The sequence below is a fragment of the Triticum dicoccoides genome, chromosome 5B (assembly GCF_002162155.2).
Source record: "Triticum dicoccoides isolate Atlit2015 ecotype Zavitan chromosome 5B, WEW_v2.0, whole genome shotgun sequence".
Lineage (NCBI taxonomy): Eukaryota > Viridiplantae > Streptophyta > Magnoliopsida > Poales > Poaceae > Triticum > Triticum dicoccoides.
Window position 1 is genome coordinate 580,449,484 of NC_041389.1, and position 6,287 is coordinate 580,455,770.

The window sequence follows — 6,287 nt, forward strand, 5'->3', positions numbered from 1 at the left end:
GTCGCCGCCGTCGCCCCGCACTTCTCTCGACCCCGCCGCTGCCCCGGCCTCCCACCGACCGTGCGCCGGCCGCGGCTCCTGCCGGCCCGTGCGCCCGGCGCTCCCGTCCCCGGCCGGCCCTGCCCTCCACCGCCGCCCCCTGCTCGCCCGCTGCACCGGCCGCCTCTCCCTCACCGTCCCCGGCCGCCCCGGTGAGCTTTTTTTTTTCTTCATTTTTTTGCAATGTTTACAACTTGTTATATATGCGATAGATGCATGTTGTATGGATGAACGGATGGATTGATTTATATTGGTTAGTTATAGCTTTGGTCAAGTTGGTGATGTTGTCAAATAGCTATGTGAGATGCGCTAAAAAAATTTGAAGAACAAAATTGGTATATTTGAGATGTTGTCAAATAGCTATAGTTTCATATTGTGATGTTGACACAAAATTTGTATCTGATGAGTAGTTATTTTATCATGATGATCTTGCTAAAAAAATTGAAGAACAAAATTTGACACTTGATGAAAATTAGTATTTGAAGTATCATGATGATCTAAAACCTTGACTAGATGTCATCAACAATATGATTTTTTCATAGTTTGAAGTGTCAATGCTTTATGTGATGTGATGCCCTCAATTTTTTGACTCGGTAAAATTTATAGGCTTTGTGGTATTTCATCTCACTGGAGCCTTCGTCCTCTGGGTTTGGTCCGTGATCCTGCCGCATCTAGACTACTTCCTCTACAGCGGAGGGTGAGCTACGAATCCACCTTCAACTCCTAGCCTCTTTTAACTAGCTTGAATTTTCACATCAAGTCGCGTAACCTAGGTCTCCCGTCCGAAAGGGTTGCATCGATAAATATGCATTCAATTGCATATTTATCACCGCAGCTCTTTCGGATTGTCCAGCGCTTTCCACGGATAGCCCGAGGATGTGTAGATTGGGTACGTTGTTCATGCTCTACCCCGTTCCGAGACAGGATTTCGGCGGCGCCTCCCTGTTGTTCTCCGAATGCACATTCTCTCGGCATTTTGCCGAGACGTGTATTTGTACAACAGCGGGGAGGTGCTGCCGAAATTTTGTCTCGGAATGGGGTAGAGCATGGACCATACTCAATCTACACATTCTCGGGTGGGATTAGGACCCATATTTACCTATTAGATATATAGATGGATTAAATGTCGTTTCTCGTCAACCTTGTGAAAAATAAAATATTGATGTGGGTAATTTAAATGAATCCTTAATTTTGTTGTGTAGCTTCCAATAAAGCAGAGATGGCAGATAATCAGTGGATGTATAGTGGGTTTTTCCGTCGGAATCAAGTAACAACATAGTGGGTTGAGAAAACTGATGTGTTTTTGAAAGAGATATTCCTTAGTCCAATGAGGATGGTGCCAGAATGCCCGTGTGCCAAATGTAAGAGACGTATCCGCAGAGATAAGAGTGAGATGACTAAGCACCTTCGCACGAATGGATTTATGCCAAACTTTAATATGCTGATAAACTTTGCCCAGCGGGACCGTGGTAGAGAGGATGTGATACGACAGCGCATCGCTGGTTATGAGGACGATGGGGTTAGAGACATGCTAGATGATGTCTTTGCTACACAGCCGACACCTCCGTCACATTCAACGAATGAACCGGAGGAGCCGGAGGAAACCGCAAAGGCCTTCCTAGAAATCTTGGCCTCGTCAAAGAAACCTCTGTATGAGGGTGCCAAGCTGTCTGTGCTGGATACCATCTCGCAACTGATGGCAGTCAAGGCTGAGTACGGCTGTAGCCGAGGATGCTTCGAAGCATTTCTGGGAGTATGGGCTAACAGCCTGCCTAAGAGCCATGAACTGCCGAAAACCATGTACGGTACGAAGAAAATCATGAAGGCACTCTCCATGGACTATCAGAAAATACATGTTTGTCCAAAGAATTGCCTTTTGTTTAGGCATGAGTATGCGGATGACAACTACTATAGGAAGTGCGGTTCCTCTCGGTATATTGAGGTGGTCGATAAGCATGGTCAGAAGCAGCAGCTAAAAATCCCTGCGAAGGTTCTTTAGTATCTTGATGTTATAAAAAGACTGTAGCGCCTTTTCATCACCGAGGAGTCTGCCAAAATGATGAAGTGGCACAAGGAAGGGAAAAGGTACAATCCAAAAAAAATTGTACATACATCAGAAGGTGAAGCATGGAAGTCATTCGATATAAAGTACCCGGAGGAAGCAGCCGAGGCTGGGAATGTCAGAATTGCTATAATAGGTGATGGGTTCAATCCATATGGTATGTCGTCTAATCCATACAGCTGCTGGCCCGTATTTGTTATTCCGCTCAATCTCCCTCCCGGCGCCATAATGCAACGCAAGACCATGTTCCTGTCGCTTATAATTCCGCGGCCTGAATATCCGGGGAAGAATTTGAGTGTGTTTATGCAGCCGTTGGTGGATGATTTGCACCATTCTTGGTACTTCCCGACCGGCATCTGCGGAAAAATTTCTTGATGAAAGTTTGGCTACAGTATTGCATGCATGACTTTCCCGGCTATGCCCTGTTCTGCGGATGGTGTACAAGTGGAAAGATGCCTTGCCCAGTGTGCATGCAGGCCTTGATTTTCATTTGGCTGAAGAAGGGTGGCAAGTATGTTGCCTTTGACCTGCATCGACAGTTCCTCCCTCCAGACCATCCTGATAGGGAAGACAGGAAGAACTTCACAAAAGGAAAAGTTGTCCATGAAGTAAATGAGATTCCAACGTTTTCTGGTGCGGATGTGCTTGCTCAGCTGAAAGCTCTTAAGCCTGCCGGTGAAGGGAAAGGCAAAGGCAAAGGCAAAGGCAAAAAATGTTTTGAAGGATATGGTGAGATGCACAACTGGACTCACATTACCCCCTTCACGCAGCTTCCCTATTTTAAGGACCTCAAACTTCCATACAACATCGACGTGATGCACACCGAAAAGAATGTCGCAGAGTCCCTTTTTCACACGATCCTCAACATTCCTGATAAGACAAAGGATAATGTTAATGCTAGAGTCGATCAACAGAATATTTGTGATAGACCACGTCTTCACATGCAACCTCCCACAGGCAGTCGAAAATCTTGGTTCAAGCCAGATGTTGACTTCGTACTTAAAAAGGATCATAAGATGGAGGCATTCAAGTGGCTGAAACATGTCATGAAGTTCACTGATGGTTATGCGTCGAATATAAGTAAGGGGGTCAATCTTTCAACGGGCAGAGTGACCGGGCTCAGGATTCATGACTATCATGTATGGATTGAGCGGATTATGCCGATGATGGTTCGGGGCTATGTTCCCGAGTGTGTCTGGCGTGTGCTTGCGGAGTTAAGCCATTTCTTCTGCATGCTTTGTGCTAAAGAAGTATGTCCTGAGAAGATAAAAGAAATGCATAATAGGGCGCCGGAGTTGATATGCAAGCTAGAAAAGATCTTCCCGCCAGGCTTCTTTACTCTGATGACACATCTCATTTTGCACCTTGCGAATGAGGTATTGTTGGGGGGCCCTTTGCAGTATCGTTGGCAGTACGGCCCTGAGAGACAGAACAAGCATCTGAGACAAAAATGTGGAAACAAAGCTAAGATTCAAGCTTCCATAGCTGAGGCAGTTATCCTAGAGGAGGTGGCAGACCTCAGGACAACCTACTATCCGAACCATGTTCCCACGTTGCACAATAAGGTGTCTCGATACAATACAGAAGAACCCAAGTATAAACCCAAGATGACTCTATTCATCGGGCAAGGTGGCAGGGCTGGATGCTCAGCATCTTATGTCATGCCACGAGATGAGTGGGAGGATGTCATGTTCTATATCTTGCACAACATCAAGGAAGTTGAGGATGAGTGGATGAGGTAATACCTTTGCACCATTCTTTTAGTCAATTCGTTATGTTCACTTTGCCTAGTTCTTATACCGCTTTTCTTATTGTAGTTGATTCGTTGAGGAAGAGTGGACGGGAATGTTGCCTCCTACTGAAGCGGAAGCACTTGCTCTTCTCCAAAAGGGTGATGATGGAAGGAAAATTTTCGTTGCGTGGTTCATGGAGAAAGAAATATTTCACACTTCCCTATTACCCATTTCACACTTCTCCGTAAACCGAACGGCCTTCTCACTGTCCTGTTGAAGGAGTTTTGGCCTGGCCTATTCTGTCCACGGCCAGACAGGGACCTGCAGCTGCGTGTTTTGGCCACAAGCTGGGCCCACTACGAGTCTTGCAGCAACGCGGAGTACGGGACGGCCGCTAAGGCCGTGATCACCAAATTTTGGGTAAGTTCCCTTTTGAATCACTTGTCTTCAGTTTCGTTCATAGTTTATCATTGAATCACTCAACTCATGCCTTGTTTGCTTCTGGTTTATGCATGATTGCTGGAACTCTATAGAGTTCCTGACGAGCACAAGGCCAGAGCCGACATGGTCTTACTTGCGTCTGCAAAGAAGAAAGCTCGTCAGTTGCAGTACGAGGTGCGTTGGGTTGCCGTCTCACAGTACTACCACATCTACCTGCAACAAAAGATGACCAAAACTCAAGCACAGAGGCAAAAAATTACCATGAGCAGGGAGCAGTTAATGATGGTAACTATTACTGACTTTTCATTGTTTCAAGGAGTCAACTATATGTTTCGTGCTCACATGTCATGCTTCCAAAATTTGAATAGGTTGTTCCTCGTTGGTGCTATGGAGGGCATGACGGATGGGCGTGTTTGGTGGATAGGTGGGTCGGTGACGATCCAGAGTTTGCTGCCAAGAGCATCAAGGCCCGGGCTAACCGTGGAAAAGACGGGACACACGGCCAAGGAAACAGGAACCACTGGGGCTTCAAGGCCATGAAGGTATATCTATATGAATGATGCATTTTGGTTCTTATTTACCGTCATGTTCTTATGTATGGCTAACTTCTGTTTGACATTGCAGGAGGACAAGTTGCAGAGGCCGCTCTCAGACATGGAGTCGTGGAAGCTGGCCGGCGAGCGGAGTGATCGCAAGGAGGGCGAGAGCCAGTACTATGGCAACACCGAGCAACACCTAGAGTCTTACACTCAGACTTATCAGAAGTTGCATCCAGATGTTCTTGTTCCTGATGTCGCCAAGTCTCAGATCGACGACACGGCGGTGGTGGCCATCCACGGTAAGTCCCATGGCCGGTATCCGTGTTTCGATGCCTTGATCACTCCGTCAATGTCGTACACATAGCTTCGAGCTACCAACCCGAGCCCGTTAGACAGTACGGGGCGTTCGCAGCCTCCCTTAGTCCGCCAACGTGTTGTAAGTACTTCCCATTATCTTCTTTGTCTCTATCTTTCTTAGTTTATTTTCATCACTGCCCACTTAGAAACAACCTCAATTTTGTAGGCAAATCAGGCCTTTCTCGAGCATAGGCATATTGAGGTGAGGGAGTACTTGCAACGAGTGAAGGCAAACGATGATTACAGTCGTCAAGTGATGGCGGTTAGTTTTGCCCTCTTAAACCAAGCTCAAATTTGCACTTTCATTCCTTCTGACTTTGTTGATCACGGCTTGTTTCTAAGTGGACTTGTTTAACTAACATCTAGGCTATGTTGGCATCTTGGACTAACCGCACGGATCCACCACAAGTTGGACCCCCACCACCACCTGCGGGAGACGCCCCACACATTCCCACGTTCGAGGAATGGCTGGCACTAGGCGGTGATACTCCGGTTAGTACATTTGCCTAACTAATGACAAACTAGTTCTCGTTCATTCAACACTATCATGTCATATTTACCAGTAGAATCTTCTTTCAAACATGTAGGGGACCGGTGGCTCGACTCCTGCTCTGTCGACCCCAGTCACTCCGATCTGGCAGAGTGATGGTGGTCGCGGTGGCAGTTTTGGCGGAGGTGGACTTGGCGGTGGCGGTTTTGGCGGAGGAGGACTTGGTGGTGGTGGTGGTTTTGGCGGAAGTGGACTTGGCAGAGGTGGTGGTTTTTGCGGAGGTGGACTTGGTGGTGGTGGTGGTTTTGGCGGAGGTGGACTCGGTGGTGCTTGATGTCGATGATGATTCTGTGTATGCGGTCGTTGTGCCATGTCTTTCATGTTTCAACTTTTATGATGTTTCATGTCTTACACTACTCTTATGTTCGTGAACTTTCGCTGGTGATGATCTTTAGATGATGAACTTGACTATGTTTAAATGATGATGATGAACTGTCATATTTCATATTATTCTGCTTTGAAATGCTGTCAAATGAATTGAAAAAGAGAAAACAGGGGAAAAAACTATGCCTACGGCAAAGCCGTCGGCATATATACGCTCAGGAGCCACCAGGAGGCGACACGTG